Source organism: Nicotiana tomentosiformis, chromosome 7 (genome assembly GCF_000390325.3).
Source record: "Nicotiana tomentosiformis chromosome 7, ASM39032v3, whole genome shotgun sequence".
In the NCBI taxonomy this organism is placed as follows: Eukaryota; Viridiplantae; Streptophyta; class Magnoliopsida; order Solanales; family Solanaceae; genus Nicotiana; species Nicotiana tomentosiformis.
Window position 1 is genome coordinate 34,491,465 of NC_090818.1, and position 21,502 is coordinate 34,512,966.

Below are 21,502 nucleotides of genomic sequence, written 5' to 3' on the forward strand. Positions count from 1 at the left end.
TAACACACACACTATTGCTTCAAGGGAACGAGTTGGTCAAAAATGAATTGTTGCTTGCCTACCAGATTGAGAAGCTTTCAGAATCATAACTAAAACATGTATATGCAAACAGATAAGGATATGACCATTCTTGAAGATCGGGCCATTGAAATTCATCTGCAGAAGAACCCTAGGCTAAGGCAGAGGAGAATTCATATTGAACTTTCATTATTAGAACATCAACGCAAAGAAATTGTGATACCCTCCATAATTTTTAAGAAATTCCATTGTTCTCTTCCACACTAAGTAATATTTCTACCTCAAGCATCTCACTTACAAAAACTTACTAATCAAACGATACCCAATAAATTTTTCTTCCCTCCCCCTGATTTAAACTTGTGACATTGAGATTAGAAACTACATAGAAACACAATAATCCCATTGCTTATTATCCTAGTTAGGGCCAATATGGAGTAAAAGAGAATAACCCTTGAAATTTACTACTATATTGCTTCAAGCCTGAGGCAGAGTGAGAGTATCTTCCTTGCTAGAAATAAAAATGTCTATCACATCCGTAAGTCTACTTACATGACATATCTGAGATAGTTCATAAACTAGTAACTTATAGTAATAGAGTAAGCCCTTTCTCGCCTTTAAAGAAAGTAAAGTATGTTATAAAAGAACATGTTGAATTTCTCCACAAGACATATTGTGATTGCAAAGAATCAAGTCGAACCGATATATTATTAACAACGGAAAGTAAAACCAGAAATAAAAAATTACTTCTGCGAGTTCGCTTCTTATAGAGAATAAGATAGCCACATTCACGGCAGTGAAGCACATCGCCAGGTTTTAGGGTATTCTCCTGCCCACAATCTGCACGAAAACCAATCACTTTTCCCATCAATTCTCCAAAAACCCAAACACACACTCACAACTATCCATATAAAACATATGATATGAAGAGAATTATGAGTACCTCCACAGATGTAACTCACAGGCCCGACTCCATCGTATACCGAGAGAACAAGAACTTGCGCTGACTCTAAATGCCCAAATTGAAAGGGTTTAAAGGGGGGTTTGGGGGTACTTATAACCTACCCGGTAAAATTTCAAGGCCAATCCCTGTTTTGCTTCACTGGACTCAAGCTCATTATGTTCTTTACATATCTTTGGGCAATGAGAGTTGCAAATTGTTTTTGTATTATGAATGTCAACGCTCTACTTTCAACTAAGAGCTCGTGAGTAGTCAGCCAAGAGCAAGGTGAGTAGTTTTTGGAGGGAGGTAGCCGAACAGCCTCTCTAACTCAGGGTAGGGGTAAGGTCTGGATGCACACTAACCTCCCCAGACTCCACTAGGGTAATACTAAGGTCTGCGTACACACTACATTCCCCAGACCCCACTAATGAAATTATACTGGATTGTTGTTATTGTTGTTATTGAATATCCATAAGGTAACTCCCAATTCCTCATATGCACATGTAATACAAAGGTGGATTTAGAATTTTAACTTTAATAATACGGATAAGAGTCTCATTTGCCACTCTACTATTATAAATATGCCTTATTTACCCGCCGTTTACGTTTTCTATCAAAAATATCCATACAATTATACATTAGGTTCATATTTACCCCTTACACGTTAAAACAGGTTATATTTGCCCTTCGTTATACTTTAGGATCATATTTACCCATCTACTCTTCAAAAGGGTTACATTTTCCCTTCGTTACACTTTATTGATATATTTATCCTTACAATTATACTTTAGTATCATATTTGCTCCTCATCCGTTAGATCGTCATGTCCCACTTTTGTTTTCCTGCATGGCGCCTATGTGAATTTCTTTTTCTTCCAATTTAAATATGGTCACCTATTTAAGATAATTTAACCCGCCCACCCAATTTAAATAAGATTTCATTAACTCCATTATTGTGCAACTTCTCGTAATTTACTTTGGTTACTGCAATAATTGTGAGTTGTATTAGATTAGTGATTTTGAGTTCAAAATTATTGTTTGCCATTATGTTGTCGCTTCTATAACTATAGTATTTCGCACAATCTTCACAAATCTCGTATCGGAAAATTACTTTTCGTGGATCAATCATGGTCAATTGACCCAGTTTAGATTTTACAGAATTGTATCTCTACAAACACTTAAAAACATCATTGAGTGATTCATGTCTCCTAACTCCTAAGTATTAAAGGGAAACAAATTAACATAAACAAAGGTAAAATAATTAAATAAATCAATTAGAGATAACACTATAGTTTCGTTCACTCACAGTCCAAAATTTTCTCGCTCTCCAAAAAATATGGAGCTGACCCGGAGAAGAGAGATGGACGAGTGGGGTGGGGGTGGGGGGTGAGAGGGGACTGGGAATTATAATTTTCATTTATTTTAGTTAGTGTGTCATATTTAAATTGGGTGGGTAGGTTAAATTATCTTAAATAAGTGACCATATTTAAATTGGAAGAAAAAAAAATTCACATAGGCGCCATGTAGGAAAACAAAGGTGGGACATGGCGATCTAACGGGTGAGGGGCAAATATGATCCTAAAATATAATTGTAAGGATAAATATGTCAAGAAAGTGCAACGAAGGGCAAATGTAACCCCTTTTGAAGAGTAGAGGGGTAAATATGATCCTAAAGTATAACGAATGGCAAATGTAACCCTTTTTAACGTGTAAGGGTTAAATATGAACCTAATGTATAATAGTAAGGATATTTTTGATTAAAAACTTAAGCGCAGGGTAAATAAGGCCTATTTATGATAGTAGAGGGGCAAATCAGACCCTTATCCGTTAATAATATTAGCACTACATCCGCGCCTAACTCCTATAACTCCCAAATGATTAATCTTGTAACAGTCGGGTTAAATCTCACTCTCTATATTATTGCTTGCGGTGATTGAAGGCCTATAAGTTTATGAAGTTTCAAGTACATACAAGTTTGAATGAAAAAGCCCAAATTAAAAGGTTAAATTACCATTATACCCCTATTAATAAGTATATATTTGTATTTTATATTCTATAATAATAATTTAATACAAAATTGAAAAATATTATATATTTGTTATGAAATAAAAACTATAAAGTAAAGACAAGTGTAGAGAGAAACTAATATATTATTCAAACTTCAAACTTGTGTTCATAATGAACTGAAATCTCCTCTATTTATAGGAGAAAGGAAACTGTTATGTAAGCTACTTGTAAGCTGCTACTGCACCAGATATAGATAATCTTCTACCGGGGTGATGTTTATCCATAACGGAGTACCGAAAGGATAAGCTTCTTGAGGAAGCTTATTTCTAATAGAGTACTAAATAGATAAACATATTTACGGCGGAGTCTCATATAGATAAGCTTCTTCAGGAAGCTTATTTACAACGGAGTACTAAATGATCATCCATAATATAATATATTTATAACACTCCCCCTTGGATGTTCATTTAAAAGATAATGTACCTCATTAAAACCTTACTAGGAAAAATCCCGTGGGAAAAAAATTCTAGTGAAGGAAAAAGAGTACACATATTTAGTAATACGCATAATTAGTTGTCTCATTAAAAACCTTATAAGGAAAACCCTGTGGGAAAAATCTTAGTAAGAAAAAAAGAGTATAGCGCGTATTTTACTCTTCCTGATAAAAACCTTGTTTCACATATTTGAGTCTCTGCATTCTAACCTTGTATACCATCTTCCCAAAAGTTGAAGTTGGCAAAGATTTAGTGAATAAATCTGCTGGATTGTTACTTGAACGGATATGTTGCACATCAATGTCACCATTTTTTTAAAGATCATGTGTGTATAATAATTTTGGTGAAATGTGCTTCGTTCTATCTCATTTTATAAATCCTCCCTTTAATTGGGCGATGCATGTATCATTGTTTTCGTATAAAATTGTAAATCTTTTATCACATTCCAAACCACATTTTTCTTGAATAAAATGAATCATTGATCTCAACCATACTCATTCCCTACTTGCTTTATGAATAGTTATTTTCTCAGCATGATTTGAAGAAGTAGCAACAATAGATTGCTTTGTGGAGCGCCATGATATGACAGTACCTCCACATGTAAACACGTATCCCGTTTGAGATCGAGCTTTATGTGAATAAAATAAATAACCTGCATCTGCATAACCAACAAGATCTGCACTACCTTTGTTAGAATAAAATAAACCTATATTAAGTGTTCCCTTTAAATATCGCAATATATGCTTAATCCCGTTCCAATGTCTCAGTGTAGGAGAAGAGCTATATCTTGCTAGTAAATTAACAGAAAATGCTATGTGAGGCCTAAGATAAGTATTTCGGGACCAAGGAGTTCCTCATCCTCTTCTAGAGGTCGGAATTAATCCTTATTCACTTCAAGTGATCGAACAACCATTGGTGTACTCAATGGGTGCGCTTGTCCATGTAAAAACGTTTTAAGACCATTTCTATATAGGCAGATTGATGGATAAAGATCTCGTCTGCTAAATGTTTAATTTGCAGACCAAGACAAAGTTTTGTCTTTCTAAGATCTTTCATCTCAAATTCTTTCTTAAGATATTCAATTGCCTTTGGAGCTTTTTTGGAGTTCCAACAAGATTTATGTCATCAACATAAACAACAAGTATAACAAATTCCGATGCCATATTCTTTATAAAAATACATGGACAAATAACATCATTTATGTAACCCTTTTTCAACAAATATTCACTAAGGCGATTATACCACATACGCCCAGATTGCTTTAAACTGTACAAAGATCTTTGTAATCAGATTGAATACATTTTCCGAGATTTTGAATTTGCTTTAGGCATTTTAAATCCTTCGGGGATTTTCATATAAATTTCATTATCAAGTGAACCGTACAGATAAGCTGTAACTACATCCATTAGATGTATTTCAAGATTTTCATGTAGTGCTAAATTGATGAGATATCGAAATGTTATGACATCCATAACAGGTGAATATGGTTCATCAAAATTGACTCCAGGTCGTTGTGAGAATCCTTGTGCGACAAGGAGAGCTTTGAATCTTTCAATTGCATTTTTATCATTCCTTTTTCGCACAAAAACCCATTTATGACCAACTGGTTTTATACCAGCAGGTGTTTGGACTACTGGTCCAAAGACCTCTCTTTTAGCAAGTGCGTTTAATTCTGATTGAATTGTCTCTTGCCATTTTGGCCAACCAGATCTTTGTCTACATTCTTCGACAGATCGGGGTTCAAGATCCTCACTATCTTGCATAATGTTAAGTGCAACATTATATGCAAAAATATTATTCACCACTATTTCATATCGATTTAAATTAATCTCTTCACCAGCAGAACTTATTAAAAGCTTCTCACTCACTTGAGTCTCGGGTTCATTGATTTCTTTAGGAATCTCAGAACTAATAAGATCTTGGGTCTCTTTGTCGATTGTCGGATGTCAGAATTAATCTCAAAAGCTTCTCCTTCATAATATCGTTTTGATCATTTGTCGATTTTGTTTTTCGAGGATTTCGATCCGTAGAACCCAAAGTCCTACCACGCTTCAGGCGTGCTTTAGGTTTACTAGATCTCATGCTAGTAGATGGTCCTGCCGGGACATCAATTCGGATAGGCACATTTTCTGCAGGGATATGTGACTTAGTTTTCCTTTTCAAATCAGTAAACGCGTCTGGCATTTGATTTGCTATATTTTGTAAATGGATGATCTTCTAGACCTCCCTTATTACATATAGGGCTATGTGGATCAAAATGGGATAATGATGAAACTTTTCACACAATTTCTCTTTTGATTTCCTTTTTCTCACCCCCTAATTGTGGAAAATTTGCTTCATCAAACCGACAATCTACAAATCGAGCAGTAAATAAATCTCCCGTCAATGGTTCAAGATAGCGAATAATAGAGGGTGATTCAAACCCAACATATATTCCTAACCTTCTCTACGGGCCCATCTTACTGTGTTGTGGTGGTGCTACTGGCACATATACAACACATCCAAAAATTCGTAGATGGGCAATATTTGGTTCATACCCAAAAACTATTTGTGACGAAGAATATTTATTATAATGTGTCGGTATGAGACGGATAAGTAATGTTTCATGCAAGATAGCATAGCCCCAAACAGTAATGGGCAATTTTGTTTTCATAAGTAGTGGTCAAGCTATCAATTGCAGGCGTTTAATAAATGACTCTGCAAGGCCATTTTGAGTATGAACATAAGCTACAGGATGTTCAACTTTTATCCCAACTGATAGACAATAATTATCAAGAGCTTGAGATGAGAATTCTCCAGCATTATCAAGACGAACAACCTTTATAGGATAATCTGGGAATTGTGCCCTTAATCGAATTATTTAGGCTAATAGCTTTGCAAACGCCAGGTTGCGAGATGATAGTAGTCACACATGAGACCATCTAGAAGATGCATCTATTAGGACTATAAAATAACTAAATAGCCCACTTGGTAGGTGAATAGGTCCATATATATCCCCATGTATACGTTCTAAAAAGGCAGGGGATTCAATGCCAACCTTCATTGGTGATGGACTAGTGATCATTTTGCCTTGATAACAAGCATCACAAGAAAATTCATTATTTGTAAGAATCTTCAGGTTCTTTAATGGATGCCCACTCAAATTTTCAGTAATTCATCTCATTATTATTGATCCAGGATGGCCTAAACGGCCATGCCAAAGCACAAAAATATTTGAACCAGTAAACTTCTGGTTTACGATAGAGTGTGCTTCAACTGTACTAATCTTTGAATAATATAAGCCATAAGATAAAGTTGGTAACTTTTCTACAATGCACTTTTGGCTAGAAACATTCTTTGTAATATAAAGATATTCCATATTCATTTCATCTATCGTCTCAACATGATACCCATTTCAGCGGATATCTATAAAACTCAACAAGTTTCTTCGGGACTTAGAGGAGAATAATGCATTGTCAATTATAAGTTTTGTTCCCTTAGACAGAAATATAGTGGTTCTTTCGGAGCCTTCAATCAAACCTATATTACCAGCAATTGTTAAAACATTTGTCGTTTCCTTATGCAAATAAGAAAAGTATTTCTAATCTTTGAATATGGCATGAGTTATTCCACTATCAATTACACAAATATCTTCATGATTGGTCGTTGATCCTGTCACGACCCAAACCGATGATTCGCGATGGGCACCCGGTACCTTACTCAACCGAGTACCAACATAACATATCTTTTCGTATCATGCCATCATAGATAACTGAGCCGGAGAGGCTGCCGTGAAATAGGTGGAATACAACATGTAATACCAACTTATACATAGGGCATATGGGCCTCTAAGACCAAAATAACCACTCGTACACTGAACATAGGCCAACAAGGCCATACAATCTTTACGTACATGACATCTGTCTACAAGTCTCTAAGAATACATAATTATCATATTGCTAGTCCGGAGAAAATTGAGTGCGCCCACATTTTCCGCTAAGCTGATCGCTTACTTGGAGGACTCTCGACCTGTCTATCGAGACCTGCGGGCATGAAACGCAGCGTCCCCAGGCAAAAGGGACGTCAGTATAAATAATGTACCGAGTATGTAAGGAATGAAAATCAGTAAATAATAGACATGAGAGAAACATGGAGTAAAAGACTCGACATGTACATTTGCATAGCTCTGTGAATCGTTTCATTATTTTATAATGTCATACATATGCGTATAAATGTCATACCATGCATAGGTATATGCGTTCATAACATCATCAAGCCTCTGAGGGCATCCCATCGTATCATTTCGGCCACTGTGAGCAAATCATCAACGTATACCAGTTGATCAGGTGATGGTGCGTATATAACGCCATAACCTTTCCCATATCCCATATATATATATATATATATATATATATATATATATATATATATATATATATGTATATATATACGTGTATATAACGCCATCTGGTCATGGGTCAATGTACATGTATAAATACATGAAATGCATATGAAATACGTTAATAAAATCTCTCAGTACGTCATAAGACCATTATGCCTCTGATTAATATCATGAAATAAACTTTACCAACTTATGTATTTTTGAGACCCATGAACAGATGATAAAATAATATGACACATGGGGAATCAAGAACATAAGCATCTCTAGTATTTCTATGAATAGAGTTATTTATGGAAGTTGTGCATGTGTTCGTTTCGTTCGTGTCATATAGATCATGCCAAAAGAAAGAAGGGATAGCCTTAACATACCTGAGTCGATTCTCTTGACAATCCCTCTCACATACATTAACTTCGACAAAATACATGACGGCAAGATCGGAGTAGGGAAAAATCCGTTGCTTAAAATAATAAGAATTCTCGTTTGATTCCTTGGAGATGCTGTGAAATCTTGTATGAACAGTTGAAGATCCGTACTTAGCATTTTCTATATTACTTGCGTTTGAAACTTAGGTTTTGCAACATACAAACATTTCTGTTTTGAATGCATATCATAATGGAATTGTGATTTGTGTCTTTTAATAATGGACATGACTCACGTTTTACGTGTCTATCCATTATTAAATGGAAATGACTCACTTTCTTTAAGAATTGCCACATAACTTAGTTACTTTTGAGTCATAATTCTTTGATTCTTTAGCTGCCACGTTACTACACTTTCAACTAATCCAAATTTTCACCCCTTCTCCTTAATCAATTTATTAATCCTCCACTAAGTCAATAATGTCACGACCCAAAACTAACTTCTGTCGTGATGGCGCTTATCGTGGAACTAGGCAAGCCGACTCATTTCCAAAACAAAATGATATTGTCATTTCAAAGAAAATTTCAAGGTTATTTAACATAAAACCTCCATTTAAAGTGTTCAAATCAAAGAAAAACAGAAGTGCGGAAAAGAAAAGCCCGACATCGGGGTGTCACTAGTCATGAGCATCTACTATAATCTGTCTAACAATATCAAGGCTAACTCAGCCTGAAAAATAGCTAAATACAACTAGAGGAAGATAAGAGGGAGAAGAGCAGGGGCTGTGATCGCCAAACAGCTACCTTACTATCTCTAAGAAAAATTTGCAACCAGAACACTCAATAACTGCTACCGTGTCCAGCTACATCTGAATCTGCACACAAGGTGCAGGGAGTAACGTGAGTACGCCAACTCAGTAAGTAACAACAATAAATAAAGACTGAGCAGTAGTGACGGGCAATAAACCATATAACGTTCATATCATGAAATCTCAGTAAAGTACAACATGCTTTAAAAATCAGTGTTTGAATCGAATCATCTCGTTTAAAATCGGTTCCAGTAAGAATCATTTAAAGATAATTTTTCCAACAGCTTTTCAAACAAAGGCTCAATGTAAAGGTGGGCAAAAAATGATGAAATCATAAACAGCCTCTCGGGCAAAACATCACTCATAAACAGCCCCTCGGGCAAACCTCACAGTCACTCGTGCCACTCGGGCATACCTCACAATCACTATTTCCACTCGGGCATACCTCACAATCACTCATGCCTCCCAGTCACTCAGCACTCGGCACTCGCACTCAGTAGGTACCTGCACTCACTGGGGGTGTGTACAGACTCCGGAAGGGCTCCTTCAGCCCAAGCGCTATAATCTGCATGGACAACTCACGTGCTATAATAATAAAGTATGTTGCAGGTGGGTAACCCCGATCCACACTCATCCTCACAAATCAGGCTCTCGGCCTCACTCTGTCATAAATATGCTGCAGGCGGGCAGCCCGATCCACACTCATCCTCACAAATCAGGCCCTCGGCCTCACTCAGTCATAAATATGCTGCAGGCGGGCAGCCCCGCTCCACACTCATCCTCACAAATTAGGCCCTCGGCCTCACTCAGTCATAAACCTCTCAAGCCACTCGGGCATTTCAGTAAAACAGAGTATATGCATCAAAATAGAGTCATAAAATTGAGTTATGCAGTAAACAAGTATAAACATGACTGAGTATAGATTTTCAATCGAAAACAGTGAGAGGATGGTAAGAAACAGCCCCTAAGGGTCCAAATAGCATTGGCGCAAGGCCCAAACATGGCATTCAACCCAATTTACAGAAATGTTTTCTAAAACGTATAAGTATCAAATGGTTTCAACATAGTATGCAACTTTACAGTTGCTATGGGGCGGACCAAGTCACAATTCCCCAACAGTGCACGCCCACACGCCCGTCACCTAGCATGTGCGTCACTTCAAAATAGTAGAATGATACGAAATCCGGGGTTTCATACCCTCAGGACCAGATTTACAATCGTTACTTACCTCAAACCGCGAAATTCGTATTCTGCAATGTCCTTTCCTCGTGAATTGGTCTCCAAACGCCTCGAATCTGGTCATAAATAATTCGTTTCAGTCAATAAAATTTATTGGAATTAATTCCACAAGATAAAAATGATTTTCCATAAAAATCCAAAAATTAGCTCAAAAATCGCTCGTGGGGCCCACGTCTCGGAGCTCAACAAAAGTTACAAAATCCGGAAGCCTATTCAACCACGAGTCTAACCATACCAAATTTACCAAAATCCGACCCCAACTCGACCCCCAAATCTTCAATTTAAACCAAGAGGGTTTTTAAATTTTTCCAACTCAATTCACCAATTAAATGATAAAAACAACCATGAATTCGGGTAATTTAACCAATATTGAGTTAAGAACACTTACCCCGTTGTTTCCTCTAAAAATCACCCAAAATCGCCTCACTTCCGAGCTCCAAATCGCCAAAAACTGAAAATGAGACGAAGTCCCATTTTTAGAACTTAAACTCACTGCCCAGACTTTTCTTCTTCGCGAACGCGGTCAGTGCCTCGCGTTCGCGAAGCACAAAATAGCTCCCGTCCAAATTCCTCCTTCACGAACGCGACATCACCCTCACGTTCGCGAAGCACAAAAATGCCTCTGCCTCAATGCCTTCTACGCGAATGCGTTCAACCCATCGCAAACGCGATGCTTCATTCCCTCTCACTACGCGAACGTGACACCCCCCCTACGCGAACGCGTAGACCAATTGCCTGGGGTCTTTGGCTGTTTCCTCTCTTCTTCACAAACGCGTAACACCTCTCGCGTTCGCGATGCACACCTTGTCCACCCTTCGCGAATGCGTGCTTCTCTTCGCGAACATGAAGAGCAAATATGCCAGCCTCTTAGTTCCTCTTCGCGAACACGAGGCTCCACTCGCAAGCGCGATGAAGGAAACCAGATGGTGCATCAGAAAAATTCCAGTAGAGTTCCAAGTCCAAAATCCAACCCGTTAACCATCCGAAACTCACCCGAGCCCCTCGGGACCTCAAACAAATATACCAATAAATCCTAAAACATCTTACGGACTTAGTCGAACCCTCAAATCACCTCAAACAACACTAAAACCATGAATTACACCCCAATTCAAGCCTAATAAACTTTGAAATTTATAATTTCTACAAACAACTCCGGAACCTATCAAATCACGTCCGATTGACCTCAAATTTTGCACACAAGTCATAAATGACATAACAGAGGTATTCCAATTTTCAGAATCGGATTTCGAACCCGATATCAAAATGTCAAGCCCCAGTCAAACTTCTCAAAAATAAAACCTTTTGGCATTTCAAGCCTAATTCCTCTACGGACTTCCAAATAATATTCCGGACACGCTCCTAAGCCCAAAATCACCATACGGAGCTATTGGAATTATCAGAATTTGAATACGAGATCGTTTACACATAGGTCCATATCCGGTCCACTTTTCTAACTCAAATTTTCAATTATGAGACTAAGTGTCTCATTTCACTCCGAGTTCCTCCTTGATCCGAACCAACTAACCCGATATAACATAATATAGCTGAATAACACAAAAGAAGTAGAAATGGGGAAAACGGGGCCATAACTCCCGAAATGACCGGTCGGGTCATTACATCTTCCCCTTCTTAAACATACGTTCGTCCTCGAACGGGTCTAGAAACATACCTGGAGTCTCGAATAGGCGTGGATATCTGCTCTGCATCTCCCGCTCGGTCTCCCAGGTGGCCTCCTCCACAGGCTGACCTCTCCATTGCACCTTCACTAAAGCTATATCCTTTGACCTCAACCTTCGAACCTGCCGATCCAAAATAGCCACCGGCTCCACATCATAAGTCATATCACCCTCCAACTGAACCGTGCTAAAATCCAAAACATGGGACGGATCTCCAATATACTTCCGGAGCATGGAAACATGAAACACTGGATGCACACTCGACAAGCTGGTTGGCAAAGCAAGCTTATAAGCCACCTCCCCTATTCTCTGAAGCACCTCAAAAGGCCCAATGAACCGGGGGCTCAACTTGCCCCTCTTCCCAAACCTCATAACGCCCTTCATGGGTGATACCTTCAGCAAAACCTTCTCCCCAACCATAAAGGACACATCACGGACCTTCCTATCCACGTAGCTCTTCTGCCTGGACTATGTCCTGCGAAGCCGCTCCTGAATCAATTTTACCTTATCTAATGCGTCCTGGACTAAGTCTGTACCTAAGAGCCCAGCCTCACCCGGCTCAAACCATCCAACCGGAGATCTACACCTCCTCCCATATAAAGCCTCGTACGGAGCCATCTGAATACTTGACTGATAACTATTGTTATATGCAAACTCCGCGAGTGACAGAAACTGGTCCCATGAACCCCCAAAGTCAATGACATAAGCACGCAACATGTCCTCCAATATCTGAATAGTCCGCTCGGACTGCCTGTCCGTCTGAGGGTGAAAAGATGTGCTCAACTCAACCTGAGTACCCAACTCTCGCTGCACGGCCCTCCAAAACTGTGATGTGAACTGAGTACCCCTATCTGAAATGATGGAAACTGGGACACCGTGCAGGCGAACGATCTCTCGGATGTAAATCTTAGCCAACCGCTCTGAAGAGTAAGTAGTACCAACTAGAATGAAGTGCGCAGACTTGGTCAGCCGATCCACAATAACCCAAATAGTGTCGAACTTCCTCGAAGTCTGTGGGAGCCCAACTACAAAGTCCATAGTGATCCGCTCCCACTTCCATTCTGGGATCTCTAATCTCTGAAGCAAGCCACCCGGTCTCTGATGCTCGTACTTAACCTGCTGACAGTTTAGACACCGAGCCACAAACCTAACTATATCCTTCTTCATCCGCCTCTACCAATAGTGCTGCCTCAAATCCTGGTACATTTTCGCGGCACCCGGATGGATGGAATACCGCGAGCTGTGGGCCTCCTCAAGAATCAACTCTCGAAGCCCATCTACATTAGGCACACATATCCGGCCCTGCATTCTAAGCACACCGTCATCACCAATAGTCACATCCCTAGCATCACCTCTCCGAACCCTGTCCTGAAGAACGAGCAAGTGAGGGTCATCATACTGACGCTCCCTGATACGGTCATAAAGAGAAGACCTGGAGACCACACAAGCCAATACCCGACTAGGCTCCGAAATATCCAATCTGACAAGCTGGCCCGCTAAGGCCTGAACATCCAATGCCAAAGGTCTCTCTGCTACTGGAAGATATGCTAAACTCCCCAAACTCTCTGCCCGGCGACTCAAAGCATCAGCCACCACATTGGCCTTCCCCGGATGGTACAAAATAGTGATATCATAGTCCTTAAGAAGCTCCAACCATCTCCGCTGACGCAAATTAAGATCCTTCTGCTTTAACAGATACTGCAGACTCCGGTGATCAGTATAGATCTCACAATGAACCCCATACAAATAATGACGCCAAATCTTCAAGGCGTGAACAATGGCTGCTAACTCAAGATTATGGACAGGATAGTTCTTCTCATGGGTCTTCAATTGGCGTGAGGCATAGGCAATCACCCTACCCTCCTGCATCAAAACACAACCAATGCCTATCCTCGAGGCATCACAATACACGGTGTAAGAACCTAAAGCTGATGGCAGAACTAACACTGGAGCTGTGGTCAAAGCAGTCTTGAGCTTCTGAAAGCTCTCCTCACACTCATCCGACCACCTGAATGGAGCACCCTTTTGGGTCAATTTGGTCAAGGAAAATGCAATAGACGAGAAATCCCTCCACAAAGCGACGGTAGTAACCCGCCAAACCAAGAAAGCTCCTAATCTCCGTGGCTGAGGACGGTCTAGGCCAACTCTGCACCGCCTCTATCTTCTTCGGATCCACCTGAATACCCTCACTGGACACCACGTGCCCCAAGAATGCTACTGAACTGAGCCAAAACTCACATTTAGAGAACTTTGCATAAAGCTTCTCCTCCATCAATCTCTGTAATACAATCCTCAAATGCTGAGCGTGTTCCTCCTGGCTACGAGAGTACACCAGGATGTCATCAATGAATACAACGACGAATGAGTCCAAATAGGGCTGGAATACACTGTTCATCAAATGCATGAACGCTGTTGTGGCATTGGTCAGCCCAAAAGACATCACCAAGAACTCATAATAGCCATATCGGGTCCTGAAAGCTGTCTTGAGAATATCTGAATCCTGAATCTTTAGCTGGTGATAACCGGACCTCAAATCAATCTTGGAGAACACCTTCGCTCCCTGAAGCTGGTCGAATAAATCATCAATACGAGGCAAAGGATACTTGTTCTTGACTGTGACCTTGTTCAACTGCCTATAATCAATACACATTCTCATGGAACCATCCTTCTTCTTCACAAATAGAACCGGTGCACCCCAAGGTGACACACTAGGCCAAATAAACCCCTTATGAAGGAGTTCCTGAAGTTGTTCTTTCAATTCCTTCAACTCCGCCGGTGCGATACGATACGGTGGAATAGAAATGGGCTGAGTGCCCGGCTCCAAATCAATACCAGAGTCAATATCCCTGTCAGGCGGCATGCCCGGCAGGTCTGCAGGAAATACATCCGAAAAATCACGTACCACCGGAACAGAATCAATGACAGGAGTCTCTGCACTAACATCCCTCACAAAAGCCAAATAAGATAGGCAACCCTTCTCAACCATGCGCTGAGCCTTCAAATATGAAATCACCCTACTTGGTACATAATCTACAGAACCGCTCCACTCAACCCTCGAAATTCCCGGCATAGCCAACGCCACCGTCTTAGTATGACAATCTAGAACAGCATGACATGGAGATAACCAATCCATACCCAATATCACATCAAAGTCAACTATACTGAGCAACAATAGATCCACTAGGGTCTCCAGACCCCAATAGTCACCGCACATGACCGATATACGCGGTCCACAATAATAGTATCGCCCACAGGAGTAGATACACGTACAGATGAAACTAAGGATTCACGAGGCATATCTAGAAAATGGGCAAAATATGAGAAAACATATGAATACGTGGAACCAGGGTCAAATAATACCGAGGCATCTCTATGGAAAATTGAGACAATACATGTAATCACAGCATCTGAAGCAATAGCATCTGGTCTGGCAGGGAGAGCATAGAAACAGGCCTGACCACCCCCGATCTGCCTCCCCCTCTAGGGCAACCCCTAGCTGACTGGGCGGGTGGTGAGGTAGCTGGTGCGGTAGTCGGAGGCTGACTCCTCTACTAAGATAGAACTCCATGAAGACAAGGACACTGCCTTCACATATGCCCAAGCTCCCCACACTCAAAACAACTCCCTGGTGCTGGCGGCGGAAACTGAAGGGAACCCCTAGCACCGGGATGACTGGTAGAAGAACCTGGTATGGAAGATCCCTGAACAGGTAGAGCACGGGACGAACTCTGAACTGGAAGGGAACTAAGTGATGAGAGGCCATGATGAGAACTGTGAGAACCATGGCCAGCTGATGCACCCCGATGAAATGGCCTAGCTGACTGAGCTTGTCTGAAATGACGACCTCTACCGTGCTGAAACTGACCCCCAAAAGGAGCACCGCTGAATTCGCCCTGACCACGAGGCCTCTTGGCCTCCCTCTCAACCCTCTCCTGACCGCGAACCATCTCAATCTGCCGAGCAATGTTGACAACCTCATCAAAGGTAGCACCTGAAACCCGCTCCCTGGTCATGAGCAACTGTAGCTGATAAGTGAGGCCATCAATAAACCTCATGATCCTCTCTCTGTCCGTGGGAACCAACCAGATAGCATGACAAGCCAACTCAGAGAACCGCATCTCATACTGTGTCACAAATATATCACCCCGGCAAAGCCGCTCAAACTATCTGCACAGCTCTTCTCTACGAGATCGAGGCACGAACTTTTCTAAAAGATCACGGAGAACTGCTTTCAACTAAGGAGTGCTGCGCCAACAGGCCTACGCCTCTCGTAAGTCTCCCACCATCTGAGTACAGCCCCAGAAAACTGAAAGGTAGTGAATGAGACCCCACAAGTCTCCAAAATACCAGCAGTACGGAGTATCCTCTGACACCTGTCGAAAAAGTCCTGAGCATCCTCTCTCTTTGTGCCACTGAAAGGTGGTGGATAAAGTCTCCCAAAACTCTCCAACCTACGTTGATCATCCTCAGGCATAGCAGGAACCACATAATCCAGAGCAACAGCAATTGGCTGGGCTGGTGATGCCTCTGGTGTCTAAAGTCCCTGAATAACCTGCTCGGGTGTGCGAGCAACGGGAGTCTGAGTGCCTCCCCTAGCCTGAGAAGTGGCTACGGCCGTCGAAATAGAGACCGCCTGAGCAAGGCCAGTACACGTTGTCATAATCTGAGCTAGGGCCTCCTGAAAGCCTGGAATCACAATAGGCACAGGTGGTGCCTGAGCTGGTGCATCGACAACTGGAACCTGGTCCAGATCTGGGACAACCGGTGGATCTGCAGGCACTGCCCCAGCTGTTGTATGGGCTGTACCTCTGCCCCTACCACGGCCTCAGACTCTCGCGGCCCTGGCTGGTGGTACTGGTGGCTGGCCCTTCTGACCGGTAGTACGAGTCCTCACCATCTGTGAGAGAATGAAACAACAGATGTTTAATTACTAGAATCAACAAATTCGCATGACAAGAATTCAAAAATGTGAAGTTTCCTAAAGGTTCTGCAGCCTCTCGAAGATAAGTACAGAGGTCTCCGTACCGATCCGCAAGACTCTACAAAACTCGCTCATGACTCGTGAGACCTATGTAACCTAGGTTATGATACCAATCTGTCACGACCCAAAACTAACCCATGTCGTGATGGCGCCTATCGTGGAACTAGGCAAGCCGACTCATTTCCAAAACAAACCGATATTTTCATTTTAAAGATAATTCCAAGGTTATTAAACATAAAACTTCCATTTAAAGAGTTCAAATCAAAGAAAAATAGAAGTGCGGAAAAGAAAAGCCCGACATCGGGGTGTCACTAGTCATGAGCATCTACTACAATCTGTCTAACAATATCAAGGCTAACTCAGCCTGGAAAATAGCTAAATACAACTAGAGGAAGATAAGAGGGAGAAGAGCAGGGGCTGCGATCGCCAAACAGCTACCTTACTATCTCCAAGAAAACCTGCAACCAGAACACTCAATAACCGCTACCGTGTCCAGCTATACCTGAATCTGCACACAAGGTGCAGGGAGTAATGTGAGTACGCCAACTCAGTAAGTAACAACAATAAATAAAGTCTGAGCAGTAGTGACGAGCAATAAAGCATATAACGTTCATATCATGAAATCTCAGTAAAGTACAACATGCTTTAAAAATCAGTGTTTGAATCAAATCATCTCGTTTAAACCCGGTTCCAGTAAAAATTATTTAAAGATATTTTTTCCAACAGTTTTTCAAACAAAGGCTCAATGCAAAGGTGAGCAAAAATGATGAAATCATAAACAGCCCCTCGGGCAAACCTCACAGTCACTCTTGCCTCTCGGGCAAACCTCACAGTCACTCTTGCCACTCGGGCATACCTCACAATCACGCTTACCTCCCAGTCACTCGACACTCGGCACTCGCACTCAGTAGGTACCTGCGCTCACTGGGGGTGTGTACAGACTCCGGAGGGGCACCTTCAGCCCAAGCGCTATAATCTGCACGGACAACTCACGTGCTATAATAATAAAGTATGCTGCAGGCGGGCAGCCTCAATCCACATTCATCCTCACAAATCAAGCCCTCGGCCTTACTCTGTCATAAATATGCTGCAGGCTGGCAGCCCCGATCCACACTCATCCTCACAAATCATGCCCTCGGCCTCACTCAGTCATAAATATGCTACAGGCGGGCAGCCCCGATCCACACTCATCCTCACAAATCACGCCCTCGGCCTCATTCAGTCATAAACCTCTTAAGCCACTTGGGCATTTCAGTAAAACAAGGCATTCGGCCCAAAACATCATTTATATGCATCAAAATAGAGTCATAAAACTGAGTTATGCGGTAAACAAGTATAAACATGACTGAGTATAGATTTTCAATCGAAAACAATGAGAGGATGGTAAGAAACAGCCCCTAAGGGTCCAAACAGCATTGGCGCAAGGCCCAAACATGGCATTCAACCCAATTTACAGAAATTCTTTCTAAAACATATAAGTATCAAATGGTTTCAACAAAGTATGCAACTTTACAGTTGCTACGGGATGGACCAAGTCACAAATCCCCAACAGTGCACGCCCACACGCCCGTAACCAAGCATGTGCGTCATTTCAAAATAGTAGAATGATACGAAATTCGGGGTTTCATACCCTCAGTACTAGATTTACAATCGTTACTTACCTCAAACCGCGAAATTCTTATTCTGCAATGTCCTTTCCTCGTGAATTGGTCTCTAAACGCCTCGAATCTGGTCATAAATAATTCGTTTCAGTCAATAAAATTCATTGGAATTAATTCCACAAGATAAAAATGATTTTCCATAAAAATTCGAAAATTAGCTCAAAATTCGCCTGTGGGGCCCACATCTCGGAACTCAACAAAAGTTACAAAATCCGGAAGCCCATTCAACCATGAGTCTAACCATACCAATTTTACCAAAATCCGACCCCAACTCGACCCCCAAATCTTCAATTTAAACCAAGAGGGTTTCCAAATTTTCCCAACTCAATTCACCAATTAAATGATAAAAACAGCCATAGATTCGGGTAATTATTGAGTTAAGAACACTTACCCCGTTGTTTCCTCTGAAAATCACCCAAAATCGCCTCACTTCCGAGCTCCAAATCGCCAAAAACTGTTCAGAACTTAAACTCACTGCCCAGACTTTTCTTCTTCGCAAACGCGGTCAGTGCCTCGCGTTCGCGAAGCACAAAATAGCTCCCTTCCAAATTCTTCCTTCGCGAACGCGACATCACCCTCGCGTTCGCAAAGCACAAAAATGCCTCTTCCTCAATGCCTTCTACGCGAATGCATTCAACCCATCGCAAACGTGATGCTTCATTCCCTCTCACTACGCGAATGCGACACCCCCCTACGTGAATGCGTAGACCAATTGCCCGGGGTCTTCGACTGCTTCCTCTCTTCTTCGCGAACGCGTAACACCTCTCGCATTCGCGATGCACACCCAGTCCACCCTTCGCGAACGCGTGCTTCTCTTCGTGAACGCGAAGAGCAAATATTCCAGCCACTCAGTTCCTCTTCGCGAATGCGAAGCTCCACTCGTGAACGCGATGAAGGAAACTAGACGGTGCATCAACAAAATTCCAGCAGAGTTCCAAGTCCAAAATCCAACCCGTTAACCATCCAAAACTCACCCGAGCCATTCAGGACCTCAACCAAATATACTAACAAGTCCTTAAACATCATACGGACTTAGTCAAACACTCAAATCACCTCAAACAATACTAAAACCATGAATTACACCCCAATTCAAGCCTAATGAACTTTAAAATTTATAATTTCTACAAATAACTCCGGAACCTATCAAATCACGTCCGATTGACCTCAAATTTTACATACAAGTCATAAATGACATAAGAGAGGTATTCCAATTTTCAGAATCGAATTCCGGCCCCGATATCAGAAAGTCAACCCCCCGGTCAAACTTCTCAAAAATAAAACTTTCAGCATTTCAAGCCTAATTCCTCTACGGACTTCCAAACAATATTCCGGACACGCTCCTAAGCCCAAAATCACCATACGGAGCTATTGGAATTATCAGAATTCAAATACGAGATCGTTTACATATAGGTCCATATCCGGTCCACTTTTCTAACTCAATTTTTCAATTATGAGACTAAGTGTCTCATTTAACTCCGAGTTCCTCTCGGATCCGAACCAACTAACCCGATATAACATAATATAGCTGAATAACACAAAAGAAGTAAAAATAGGGAAAATGGGGCTATAACTCCCAAAACGACCGGCTGGGTCGTTACAAATAATTAACCAATTATCCACATAATTAAGAATTGTCTCAAATTACTTAAAATACTACTCACTTTTAACACACCTTATATACCTTACTATCATGGCCATGTGGTACCTTATATGGTACTAGTCCATAAATACCGGATATTTGAGCCCGGGTCGTATTTTATCCCAAAATGTCAAACTTTGACGAAACTTCAATGTACAAAAATGCGGGATGTAACATCATTCCCCCCTTTTTGAACATTCGTCCTCGAATGTTGACTGATGCACTTATCATTATCATAACCTATAGTTTTTGTAAATACTTTAATACTCTTTTTGCCATCTAGGCAACTGTTCTGTGGGTAAATCCAAAGTCCAGGGCTTTTCCCCCCTTTAGGCCTCTTACTCACACCACGACTTATGGTCGGAATCCTTACAATCTCGTAATTGTTGTTACCTTTTGTCATGCAGCCTGTACGACTTTTTCCTTGTATGTGCGCCTATGTGACTCTTTTCTCCTTTTTCCTCCAGCTTTTAGCCAATCTCTAGGCCTCACTTTGTAAACATATACAAAGCTTGATAAAATGTCTCTCTAGGCATCTATAGGTATACTGAAGTTCTTCGCTCAGTACTTTGTTGAACTTACGAATATTGCTATACCTTATTTCATAGATCCGTTTATCCATCCGTATGACTTTACTGCATCTAGCTGGGTCATACTATACCATGACTCTTACTTCAATTTATCGTTACTTAGGTCTGCTACCGAACTCTTGGTTACTTTTGTTGCTTATCCCATATGTATAAATCTAAGTCCTTTAATGCTTCCTCATTTCTGTTCATTTTAAGAATGACCGCCTAATATCATCTCATACTTTGTGACTTTTGTCCATCCATTGTTGATTCACCTTAATATTGATCTACAATATACCACTGATAACATGAAACTTCTTATGTAATACCTTGCCACTAGGGCTTACGTTGCCTCGAGGAATATTTGAAGTGATTTTCCTGATCCACTTAGCCGATACTGTACTTCAATAACCATATCTTATAGCTTCCCAATGCAATTCACTTATGTGGGTATTTTAATCCCGTACAATTCATGAAATCCTCCTCAAATCATTGCTCAGTCGAAGGCCCAAACGTCATCCTTTATCTTATCACAATTACACCCTCATTGTACTATCAGGGCAGCATTCCATCTCTTCTAAATGCCATTAGTCATAGACTCGTTTGAGTTGATTCAGGCTATACTGAGCTTTGTATAACTTAGAGAAACCATCAGTTCTCTTGTTTTTATGGGCTTAATCCTAAGGACTTTATCCATTCTCATCATATTCTCACTCGCCCTTTCTTATCG

At 41.1% G+C, this 21,502-nt stretch overlaps 1 long non-coding RNA gene across 1 annotated transcript; it reads right to left on the reverse strand.

The window, feature by feature from the left end:
• Nucleotides 1-448: 448 nt before the first annotated feature.
• Nucleotides 449-1,401, reverse strand: LOC104097779 (uncharacterized). The gene is made up of 2 exons (XR_686613.4): nt 959-1,401; nt 449-855 (listed from the first exon to the last, which is right to left on the reverse strand). It is a non-coding gene; the product is annotated as an uncharacterized lncRNA (long non-coding RNA).
• Nucleotides 1,402-21,502: the final 20,101 nt, after the last annotated feature.